Here is a 13,351-nt window from a genome sequence, read left to right on the forward strand (position 1 = left end):
CGAGTGTTTAAAGAGGGAGGGTTGAAACAGAAAATCTGACAATATTTCACTCGGAAACGTTTAGAAGCATACTTTAAACAACGACTTGAGAAATGAGAAATGGGATATGCCTTTCGTGAAAATCATTTCTATCCAGACGAAAGCGGGAATAAATTTCCAAAAAAGCATTTTTCAACCTAGAGCAATGTCAGCTGTCGGGACTGACTCAGAATTTTTTTTTTCTGAGCTCTGAGAAATTTTTCCCAGCCGACTCGATCCCTTTCACAACGTTAACGGAAAAAAAATCCTCTAGCTCGTCTCTCATACCTCTCTAAATCACAAGAGTGTTGTCTGTTGTGGAAATGGAAATAAATATCCCAAACTGCAACCCGCCTTCACGTCTCAATGGTCAGCCTAAACGGAGGGACCTGTAGAACGGAAAGGATTTGAGTCCAGACCGTTTCGCTTGAAACTTATTTCAGAGAGATTAAAAAGAATAAATTACCTGTGAGAGATTTTTTTTCCCTCTGAGCTCAGAAAATAAAAACCTATCTAAAAAAAAAATGTCTCTGGGATCCTTTAGAAATAGATAATCAATAGAAGCATTTTGCTTTAGTTTCTCGTTGCTGCTCCGTGAAGGGCTTTCAAAGGACAATTTGAAATCACAGCGTAAAGAGGGGAAGCAGCCGAACAGAAATCCTTTTGCCCCACGATATGTTGGAAAAAATATCCAAAAGAGAACAAACACACTATCATACATATGTTTTTTAAAATAATCATGCGTTTAAGGGGGGGGCGGGGAAATCTTTTCAACTCTCTCGACATACAGATATTTTCTACACTCCTATTTAAGAAGGGAGAATCAGATCTAAAGAGTATAGTGAAATATATGAATTATGCCCGGTATGACAATAACATTAGGAGCAAAAATTTGTTTTTTATAAATCTATTGCATTTTTTACAATGCTCTATTAGACAATGTTTAAAAGAATAGTTTGAGTAAAAATATTTGTAAAAGACTTACCTTTCATGAAGACCATGTCTATCCAGACGAAAACAGGAATAGAATTGGAAAAAGCATTCTCATTTTAAAACTCTCAGGATGCAAATTATGTTTCCTTTTTTTGTTTTTTAATTTCAATAGACGACATTCTTAAACAGTTCCATTGGAATCTCCTTTTTTGACAAAGTGCTTCGAAATTCGAAAAGAAATATCCAACTCATCAAAGGTTCAGAAGTTGTCAACAATTCCTAAAAGAAATTCCTCTTAAAAAAATCGTGGGTCCAGACTGAGTAGGGACATGTCATCTTTTCAACAACCAGCACGGATCTGCATTGAAACACGGAATACTTTTATAAATAAACGAGCAATGGACATCCAACTCATCTAAGGTTCAGAAGTTGTCATCAATTCCTAAAAAGAATTTCCTCTGAAGAGCATCCTGGGTTCAGATTGAGTAGAGAGAGACATGTGAATTCCTAAAAGAATTGTGTCTTAAAAAAACATCATGGGTCCAGATTGAGTAGAGACGTGTCGTCTCTTCAATAGCCAGCACGGATCTGCATTTAAACGCGGAATGCTTTTATAAATAAGCGAGCAATGGACATCCAATTCATCTAAGGTTCAGAAGTTGTCAACAATTCCTAAAAAGAATTTCCTCTGAAGAGCATCCTGGATCCAGATTGAATAGAGAGAGAGAGAGAGATCTGTTGTCTCTTCAACAGCCAGCACGAATCTGCACTGAAACACGGAATGTTTTTATAGGTAAGTAAGGAAGTGAAAGTGAAAGTCAAAAAACGAAATCGGATCGGCTGGGAAAAATTTTCAGAGCTCAGAAAAAAATTCTGAGTGGCTAAGTTGTAAAAAAAAAACACTTTTTGTTAATTTTTATTATGTCTTTAGACATAATAAAAATTAACGATCTCCGCCTTTTTTGTCTGGGAATGATGTCTCATCCTTTCTAAAAGTAGAATTCCAAGAAAAACAATGAGCTATGGTCTATTTTTAGAAAGGTGAGTCATCATTCCCAGACAAAAGGGGGGAGATCGTTAATTTTTATTATGTCTAAAGACATAACAAAAATTAACAAATTTTTTTAATAACTCAGCCAGCCAGAATTTTTTTCTCAGCTCTGAAAATTTTTCCCAGCCGATCCGATTTCGTTTTTTGACTTTCACTTTCACTTCCTCACTTATCTATGAAAATATTCCACGTTTCTGTTCAGAACAGTGCTGGCTCTTGAAGATGCAGCATGCTTTCTCTCTCTACCTCTACCTCATCTGGATACAGGATATACTTTCTCAAGAAAAGGAATTCTTTGGGAATGTTTTGCCATTTCTGAACTTTACACGAGCTGGATATTTTCTTTTTCATATTTCGAAGCAATTTGTCAAAGAAGTGTAAGATGTCATGAACGGGACATGTTGACAAATAAGCTAAGCTATTTTTTTTCTAGTCTCACTTAAACCTCGATAGATGGAGAACCACCCTTTTATTTTTTTCATCTCAAACCCTGATGGTGGGAGCATCTATTTTGTTTCCCATCCAATGAAGACTTTCTGAGGAGACTATTGTGTTCTTTCTCTCTACGCGAGTCAAGATGGGACGCAGCGATCGTTTGATCAGTAATTTTGTTTCCCATCTCACCCAGATAGGTCATGTTGTATTTTTTTTCCTACACCTAGATAAATTTGACGTGAGCCATCCTTTGATTTTCCCCATCGAACTAAGAAGGATGAATGAGACCATTGTGTTCTTTGTCTCTTCGCGAACCGACACGGGGGGCATAGCGACCGTTTGTGTTTTTTTATTTTTTTCCTCTGAGCACAAACCTGGATCTCTTGAGCAGTCATTTTGTTTCTCAGCTCACTTAGATAGGTCCTGTTGTATTTTTTCCTACACCTAGACAAATTTGACGTGAGCCATCCTTTTGTTTTTCCCATCCAACTAAGATAGACTCTTGATACCCTTTTGCTTTTTCGCTTTTCGCCAACAAAGTCGGGCCGCAGCGACCGTTTGCGTTTTTTCTCTGCTCGCAAACCTGGATCGCTTGAGCAGTTATGTTGTTTTTTCCAGCTCACTCAGATAGCTCGTGGTTTTCTCTCTCTCTCTCTCTCTCGACACCTAGGCAGGATGAACGTCAGCCATCCTTTAGTGTTCTGATCGAACCAAGATTGACACGAGCCACCAGTTTGTTTCTCAACGGAAAAGTAAATTTTCTGAATGGGTACCGGTGTTCAAATTCTTTTGTGACCGACTGTACACTTCTTCCTCCTCCTCCACCGCCTTCTCCTCCTTCTGTTCTTCTTTTTTTTCGACGGTTTTGCTCTCTGGAGGGTAAGAGTGTAGTTTCCGGAGGACGTAACTGCCCTCCTTCCAATGGTATCGAAAATTCTTCACCTTGCTCTCGGCACAATGAATCAAATGCTGCTTGCGGAAAAATTGGTGTCGCGTGCATTTCGTCTTTTATCCCCACTCGATTTTCCCCGGGATGTAAAACTCGTAAACGGACCGCTGGCAGAGCTTGTTGTAGAATTCGGCTTTATCGTATCCATTGACGTAGATCGCCTCCACATTTTCGATCAGCATTTTCAGGATCGTAGGAAGATGCTCGTAGGAAAGAAGACCCTCGGTCCATTGCAGGCCGTGTCGGTTCCGCTTGGTCTAGTTGACTGCAGCTCGATTGCGGGACGATAAGTCATCGTAATGGACAGGAGGGAGAAAAATCATTGATCCGCATAAAGTGAAATCATAGGGGATGTAGCCCAGCTCTTTCAAGATGAAACATATATCTCCAGTCTTCTGATCATGGCAGAGAAAGGACTCCATATCCAAAACAATGTAGGAATCTTTGAGATGTTTGGCACTCAGGATGTCCATATTTAATTGAAAAAATTCTCTCTCTCTGTGTGTCCTGAAGAAAAACGAATAGCGCTCTCTCTGCGATCTCCTCTTTTATAGAGGGAGATAGGCAAGGGAGCACGTGACAGGTCGTATGAATTCTGAGAAAATGTCACATTTTTTTATGTTATCGTGCGCATCTCAATAAATAAATAAATAATAAAGGTCACCTTGGAAAGAAAAGACAACATGGAACTCGTGCTCGACTTTGAAGGTCTCTACGATTCTCAAGGATATTTTATTGTGAAAGAAATGGGACGTTGGACATCACGTCTCGACGGGTTTTTGTTTTTAAACCCCCGTTTGCATGGAAAATGCTCACCGAAAAAGAAAAACGAACCGCTGTGTGGGCGAGTGATTATTATCACGGCTTGTCGTGGTACGAAGGAGACATTCCATACAGTTATATTCCATGGGTATTAACGATGTGACGGAACCATTTTCCGTGATTTGGGTGCAATCAGAAACGAAACGGCGGCGGTTTTTAGAGAAAGGGTTGCAAAGATCCATTTGTCGCATTTCGGGATCGACGCAAGAGATTCTCAAATTCAATGGGATCGAACGCATGAATTGTCCCAACCATACAAAAGGTTTTTTCCATTGCGCTCTACAAAAAGCGGTTCGGTATCATTATTATTTAAAAACACAGAGAAGAAATTCGCAAAATCGATCCTGCACAATTCAATTTTGAGAGAACTCCTAAAAAAATATAACATGACCTCTTCAACAGCATGGATGGTTTGGAAGCGAAACTTGGAATTCTTAAATAGATCATGGAGAGTTCATTTTTAAAAAAAATGGTGATGTCTTGTCGATCGAGTCGGCTGGGAAAAATTTCTGAGAGCCGAGAAAAAATTTTTCTGGCTCAAAGTTATTTAAAAAAAAACTTTTTGTTAATTTTTATAATGTCTTTAGACATTATAAAAATTAACTAACCCCTCCTTATTTGGTTCGAATCAGATCTCAACACATTTCAATATGTTTCTAAATCAGATTTCCAAGAAAGATATGACTCTCTCTATTCTCAGAAATCTATTTATAGAAAGGATGAAGCGTAAATCCCAGAGAAAAAGGGTGGTAGAGTTAATTTTTACAATGTCTAAAAACATTATAAAAATTAACAAAAAGTTTTCTTTCTTTTTTTTCACCCAGAGAAATTTTTTTCTGGGCTCTCAGAAATTTTTCCCAGCCGACTCCATCCAAGAAACATCACCCTTTTATTAGAATAGTCTTTCGGTTATTTATTTATTTTTTTTCATTCTGAGCAAACATACTCATTGAATTTCACAAGTTTTTTTACTCCCCATCTCTTCCGTTTTTTTCTAAACTGTCATAGAAACATGTAGAATCCCATTTTTTTCCGAAGCTAATGCAGAGGTTCTCCAATCAAAAGGGTTACTATAAAGGGATTGGTTTGAATGCATTTATCTGCAAATTCTCTAGGAACCTGTTGAGAAGAAGAGGGTGTCATATTGTAGAGTCGTTTTTTGAATAGAAGCCTAGTCTCATAAGAGGGTTTTTTCTGAGGATCGTCCATACATTGTTTTTCAGTAGGAATGGTTTCTCTCGGGTCCTCAAAAGATATAGGAGAATCCTGTCTTGAGATATTGAGCGGTCCCTCCTCCTCGAGGGGTCTTGACAAAGGGAGAAGTTTCGGTTCCCTTATCCTCGGAGGGTCTTGACAAATCGAGACGTTCTTCCACTTCCAGGGATCTTGACAAAGGGTAGACAGGTCTTTCCTCATTCTGGAGGGGTCCCTCATTCTCGAGGGGTCTTGATAAATGAAGAGGTTTTTCATCCTCGAGGGGTTTTGACAAAGGGAGGAGAGGAATCCGAACAGACTCCTTCGTCTTTTCGTCCTCATGGATGAGGTTAGACTTTTTTCGGAAAGACCTTTTTCTTCTTCTGAACAGGCTCCCCCGCCTCCTCCTCCTCATCATCATCATCGGTGAGAGAGATATGGTAGCTTTTCAACCATTCTATCTTTTCTTGCTCGATAATTTTTTGAAAAGTCATGGTCTCGTTCAGATGATTGTCCTCGAGAATATAATATGGATTCTTCCCAGTCCTCACGATCGAGAGAGTTTCGCGCAGAAATTGGTGCAACCAGTCGCTAAAATGGACGAGAATGCCCTTTTTCTTCTCAAGACGTTTCATGATACTGTTCATTTGCGTTACGGTTAGAAAGATAGACGTGTAATGATATTTAGCTCCTTTCATCGATAAAATTTGTGAATCCAAAGTTGAAATTTCACGTGCCGTGAAAACTTTTTCGTCGGCCAGAAATTGGTCCCGCATCTTGTGGTAGCTCCCCACGATATGATACCCCGCACATTTTGAAAAATCGGAGGCTTTCAGGTAAATGACTCCTTGGATGATATAAAAGGAAAGTTCAAAATTTTTATATTTGAAAGGGATGTATGTGGTGAGTTGGGGATTCCTCATGATGATTGACTTCCCTCCCAAAAAATACGACTGTTTGGCTCTCTTTTTTTAAAATTTATATATATGTAGAGAGAGAGATCCCCCCTTCCTCTCCTTTCTTCCTCTATATCTCTGGACGTCCTTGGAATAGAAAGGGTAACTGAAAAAAAGATAGGAAGGTCATGATTTGTTCATAATGACTTTCAATTCAGCATTCCAAACCACTCAAAAAAATAGGTCAGGGCGATAAGATTTCTTGGAAAAGATATATATATATATAAATGAATGAAACTATGACGTCATAGATATTCTGTGTGTATATAAAAAGGCGATATCACTGAGCGAGATTCATTTTTATATTCCATTGGGAGCCGTGTCACTGTTCGATGTTTTTCCGACTCAACCGATTTCGGGTGTAGAGGATTTGAAGTCGCTCACGCAAATCACAAACCTGAAAATATTTCTGGCATGTCATTGTGCGAAATTTACTTCACATTTACCAACTTATCGAGGAATCGTCTCTTTCAAGCATGATGTCGGATCCTCCGACCTGCTCGTTCAGAACCTGTATAGGAATTTATTCGAATCTCAACAAACGAAAGAGGAATCTCCCATCTTTTGGAACCGCGTGGATCGAGCTTTGAGACGGCCTATTCAAACAGATCGGAGATATACGGATCCGCGCATGAGTTTTCGATAATAGAGGAATATTTTTCTCACGAAAAGATAATTTACGTTTGGAGTGAGAACGACGGATTTGGACGAAGTTCATATTTATCAGACCACAGCCTCCCCCCCTCGTCTATTACGAATCCTCGTCCCCCCATCTCCAAGAAAGAAGTTTTAACGTCGTCGACAGGACGAAATTTAAGAAAGATATTCTAAGACCTTTCCAAAACTACGTCATCCCTCCGAAAACATGCTAACTCATCCTCACGACCCAGAAGAGTCTCTTTCTCGTGGATCGACGCCCGTGGACTCTTTGGAAACAAATAGAAAAAAGGAGATTCCTTTCCAAACGCCGATGACGTTTCAAGAGGAGAAGAACCTACAGCCACATTCTCCCATCCCTTCTTTAGATGATAAGCGGAGATGGATCAAACCGTCCTGGCCCGGAACGAGATCGGCAAGTTAACGGAAAGAAATCAAAGTCATCACCATCGAAATGAGGAGGAAGAGGAGGAAGAAGAAGAGAAAAAATTACCGATTAAAAAACGATCGAATTACCGCAACATGCCTGGCGGGGAAGATTCGCTCAAGAACCTGGAATCTTCTTCTTCTTCTCAGACGGGTTCAGACAGGCAGCCTCTTTCGGACTTCTCTCAGAGGTGTCCAGAACCTCTTCCAACATCCTCTTCTTCTTCTCCACCGTGTCCAGAGATCATGGAGGTCGTAAAACAACAGCCGGGTCCAGAAGCTCCAACGTGTCCAATGGTCATGGAGATAGAATCTCAGCCGGGTCCAGAAGCTCCAACGTGTCCAATGGTCATGGAGATAGAATCTCAGCCGGGTCCAGAAGCTCCAACGTGTCCAGAGGTCATGGAGGCAGAATCTCAGCCTGGTCCAGACATCGTGGATCCCCCCACTCATCCCAAAGAGACTCCAAGAGTTTCAAGACAACCTGGGGAGGATCCAGCCCTTCCCGTATGGAACGATTATGTGGACTTACAAAGTTTGATGGATCCTGAAGAAGAAGAAGAAAATAATAGGGATGGGTGGGTCAAAGATTGTTTAGATCAGTTATCCTCGGATGAAATTGAACTGTTATGGAATTGCATTTCTGAAATAACATCGGAAATGTTGTAAATTTTTTTTGTAACAAATTGTAAGATGATCATGATAACAATAAAAAAATATTATATATATACCAATCTTTGTGGCTTCTCAATTCAGAGAGAGAGAAGGTGTAGAGCGTTCATTTCTGTTTTCCAAGATGGGAGGATCCCAAACTGGCTACCCAATTCAAGGAAAGAGGGTGTAGAGCGTTCATTTTCAGTTTTCCAAGATGGGAGAGTCTCACAATGGTTACTCATTTCAAAGAGAGAGGGCGTAGAGCGTTCATTTGAATTCTCCAAGTTTAGAAGGGGAAGGATCCTAAAATGGCTTACCTATTTCAAAAGAGAGATTGTGTAGAGCGTTCTTTTCAGTTTCTTCCCCAAATTTGGGGAGGGAAGGAGTCGCAAAATGATTACCCATTTCAAAGAGAAACTGTGTAGAGCGTTCATTTCAATTTTTTCCAAAGTTAGGGAGTCTCAAAATGGCTACCCATTTCAAAAAGAGAGGGATAGATCGTGTAGAGCGTTCATTTCCAGTTTTCCAAGGCTAGGGAGAATCCTCCAAAATGGATACACAATTCAAAGAGAGAGAGAGGGTATTTAGAGTGTTCATTTCCATTCTCCAACGTTAGAAGGTCCCGAAATACCTTCTTAATTCAAAGAGAGAGAGAGAGATCGTGTAGAGCGTTCATTTTCCCGTTTTCCAAGATCAGAGGGTCCGTTTTTACCAAAATGGCTTTTCGAATTCAGAAACAACGGGGTGCAGACCTCCAAAGTACCAAAAATTGCTTCCCGTTTCAAAGAAGAGAGTGAGAGGCATGGTGAGCGGTCATTTCCCGTTCTTCCAAGATAAGGTCGTCCGTTTTTTTCCAAAATGACGTCCCCATTCAAACAGTGTGAGAGGCGTGGTGAGCGGTCATTTCCCGTTCCAAGATGGGGATTTCCTAGATGGGGTCGTCCGCTTTTCTCAAAATGGCGTTCCCATTTAAAGAGAGTAAGAGGAGTGGTGAGCGGTCATGTCCGTTCTCCAAGATGGGGAAAGAGGAACCTAGGATGGAATAACACGAAGGAAAGAGAAAAAAAACGCCATCTATTCATTTTCTGATAGTGTACCGGTGTTCGAATACTTTTTTGACCGACTGTACTTCATTCCATGCAGCTTCAATTCTATTTTCTGGCCAGTGATGGCATGGCAATCTCCCGGCAACCCATGATAAGATGAGTGAGAGATCTAGAGAATGTGCTGACCAGGACAATACTCGAACACATTCTGGATCAAGGAACTTCAGGACAGCACTGGCAACATAAGGTCGTGTATCATTTTGTTGAAAGATGGCGTCACGCAGGTCTTGAAGACAAGGCACAGCCACGGGCATTAACACATCAAATGTAAAGACGTTTGCCACATTATCGGTTATGGGAAGAAGACGTAACCAGGATTAAGGCGGAATGGCACCTCATACCAGCACGACAGGTGCTGGGCTCATGTGATTTTCACGAATGCAAGTTGGCAACGTCATTCTCCTCTGTGCCTCCGCACACGAATGTGTTCGTATCATGCTGTACGCAGAATGGGTTTCGTCTGAATCACGACATGGTGCAGTCCTCTGCCCAGTGTCGTCGATGACGTCCACTGTAGGTGCACCTGTTTCTGTTGTAGCGTCATGGGAAGCAGCAACAGTGGTCACCGTGCTGACTGTCCGTAGTGTTGCAGACGTCATCTTACTGCCCGCAATGTTCCCTCTGGTTTTAATGCCCCAAGGCCGCTGAGATTTTGCACGGCGTTCAATATGGACCCATTGATCTCATATTCGCCTTACAGTCATGGGATCCCGACCAACACGGGCAGAAATGTCGCGGAACAATGAGTCGTAGTCCAAAGAGTCCACGATCTTGCCGTGATCGAATTCCAACGCGTACTAGTAAGAGTTTCTTCTTTCTATAGGGGGCGAAATATAATCTTAATCCGAGCAACTAAAGCTTAAAAACGATTTCTGAATGAAAAACCCGTTGTTGAATTTTTTTCCCCATTTATATGCAATGCAGATGGTATTACTCATACATGCTTTGCGCGCATGCGCTGGAACGCTAATTGTTCTTATATCCAGGATGCAGTACTTGGGGTTCATGCAAATTTGACATTTATTGCATGTCGCCTTCATGATGTTGCAATTTTAATAGGCAGTAGCGTAATGTTATCAGCTGACAAATAAGTACTATTGCAAATAAATTGAAATCTATCGTATGTACATACAGGTATACATACAGCCTATAACATAGAAATCGACTCATTGAGAAGTTATCCAAATTAGTAGAAATTGCGTATGGCTATACCTTACGACGAAATATGGAAATGATTAACATTTAGTGTTGAATGATTGACAAGCTATGAGCTCCAGCAGAGCATCCAGATGAAATGGATAGCTGTGTCAACACCTCTACACTACACTGCTCTGCCAACTAAGCTATGGACGGATGGTACAGTCGATCCCAAAAGAATTTGAACACCGTTGAGAAACAAAATGGTGCCTCGTGTCAATCTTGGTTCGATGAGAACACAAAAGGATGGCTCACGTCCATCTTGGGTAGGTGTCGAAAAAAACACGAGCTATCTGGGTGAGCTGGGAAACAACATGGCTGCTCAAGCGATTCAGGTTTGCGCACAGAGAAAAACGCAAACGGTCGCTGCGCCCCGTCTTTTTTGGCGAAGAGCGAAAAAACAAAAGGGTCTCAAGAGTCCATCTCAGTTGGATGGGAAAACAAAAGGATGGTTCATGTCAAATTCGGCTAGGTGTCGGAAAAAACACAATACGAGCTATATCTGAGTGAGCTGGGAAACAAAATGGTTGCTCAAGCGATCGAGGTTTGCGCGCAGAGAAAAACGCAAATGGTCGCTACGCCTCGTCTCGGTTCGCGATGAGAGAAAGAACAAAATCGTCTCACTCATCCGTCTGTGTTTGATGGGAAAATAAAAGGATGGCTCACGTCAAATTTGGCTAGGTGTAGGAAAAAATACAACACGACCTATCTGAGTGAGATGCGACACAAAATGGCTGCATCAAGTGATCCAGGTTTGCGCGCAGAGAAAAAACAAACGGTCGCTACGCCCCATCTTGGCTCGCGAAGAGAGAAAGAACACAATGGTCTCCATAGTCCATCTTAGTTTGATGGGAAAACAAAAAGATGCCTCACGTCAAATTTGTCTAGGTGTGGGAAAAAACACAATACGACCTATCTGGGGGAGATGCGACACAAAACGGCTGATGGCTGATCGAGCGATCAAGGTTTAAGAAGAGCAGATAACAAAAAAGAAACGGTCACTACACCCCATCTTGGCTCGCGAAGAGAGGAAAAAAACACGATGGTCTCCCCAATCCATCTTGGTTCAATGCGAAAATAAAAGGGTAGTTCTTGTCCATCTTAGCTAGGTATAGGGAAAATTTACAACATGACCTATCTGGGTGAGATGGGAAACAAAATGACAGATCAAGCCATCCAGGTTTGCGCGCAGAGAAAAACACAAACAGTCGCTGCGCCCCATCTTGGATCGCGTAGACAGAAAAAACACAACGGTCTCTTCAGAATGTCTTCATTAGATGGGAAACAAAATAGCTGCTTCCACCATCAAGGTTTGAGATGAAAAATAAAAGGGTGGTTCTCAAACTATCGAAGTCTAAGAGCACGAAATGGTTCGAGTTGAATGAGCTTTCGTGAGACTAGAAAATAGTTTAGCTTATTCGTCAAAATGTCCCTTTCATTACATCTTACACTTCTTTGAAAAATTGCTTCGAAATATGAAAAGAAATATTCAGCTCGTGTAAAGTTCAGAAATTGCGAAACATTCCCAAAGAATTCCTTTTCTTGAAAAAGCACATCCTGGGTCTAGATGAGGTAGAGAGAGAGAGAGAAAGCATGTTGCATCTTCGAGAGCCCGCACTGTTCTGAACAGAAACGCGGAATGTTTTTATAGATCAGAGTTGATTGAAAGTGAAAGTAAAAACCAAATCGTTTTGGCTGTCGACTGTGAAAAAATTTTCGGAGCTCAGAAAAAAAAAATTCTGAGTTGTTAAAAAAAAAAACTTTGTGTTAATTTTTATAATGTCTTTAGACATTATAAAAATTAACTATGTCCCCCTTTTTGTCTGGGAATGGTGACCCACCCTTTCTAAAAATAGACCGTAGCTGATTGTTTTTCTTGGAATTCTATTTTTAGAAAGGATGAGTCATGATCTATTTTTAGAAAAGGGGAGACATCATCCCAGACAAAAAGGGTAGGTACTTAATTTTTATAATGTCTAAAGACATTATAAAAATTAACAAAAAGTTTTTTTTTTTTTTTTTTTTTTTTTTTTACAACTCAGAATTTTTTTTCTGATCTCTGAGAATTCTTTCCCACTCGACAGCCAAGACGATTTGGTTTTTACTTTCACTTTCAATCAACTCTTATCTATAAAATCATTTCGCGTTTCTGTTCAGATCAGTGTGGATTGTTGAAGATGCAGCATCTCTACCCCATCCCACAACCAGGGAAAAGTGTCCTCAACGATGTTGTTGAAAAGATGAAATGGATATTTTTTCTCATGGAACTATTGGACCACTCCTCAATAGTGTCGTTGAAAAGATGAAATGGATATTTTTCTCATGGAACTATTAGACCACTCCGCAATGGTATTGTCGGAAGGGACGTAACGGGAATCGTTCTTCGCTTTTTACCTACTTACAAATATCACAAGATGAGTGGGCTTACAACATCAAGGGCACCCAGCTTCACTTACAGAATTGCGTGAAAGATAATCGTGGGTTCTGATTTCTATTTCTGCGTGTTGTTTCTCAAAGACCAACAGGATGAAATAAATCTTCAACCATCCCGATTGGTTTGTATGAAGGCTATCCAAAGCGTTTCATTCTCTCTAACCTTTAACAATGCAGTTTGAAAAAAATAACGTGACGATTTGAGGAAGGTTGAAGGAGGGACATCCAATGGACAACAGGTAAGCCATGTCTTCTTTCAGAAGTTTAGAAAAAAATATTTTATTAGAAAAATGAACTAGCTTTGGCTCATTCTATTTTGTAGATGTTTTTATTGATTTTTTAACAATTCTGTAAAGTTCATTCTCGAGTCGTCTCATTGACCGGGAAAAATGTTGTTCATTTTGAAATTTAGCTGGAAAGCTATTCTTAATCACGTTCAAAAAAATCCCTGACTCGCGTGGCATGTCTTTCATACCTTTTCAAACCTCAAGAGTGTTGTCTGTCGTGGAAACTGAAATGG

Source organism: Stegodyphus dumicola, chromosome X2, assembly GCF_044657685.1.
Source record: "Stegodyphus dumicola isolate Sdum_Otavi_A_Nest chromosome X2, ASM4465768v1".
Taxonomy (NCBI): domain Eukaryota; kingdom Metazoa; phylum Arthropoda; class Arachnida; order Araneae; family Eresidae; genus Stegodyphus; species Stegodyphus dumicola.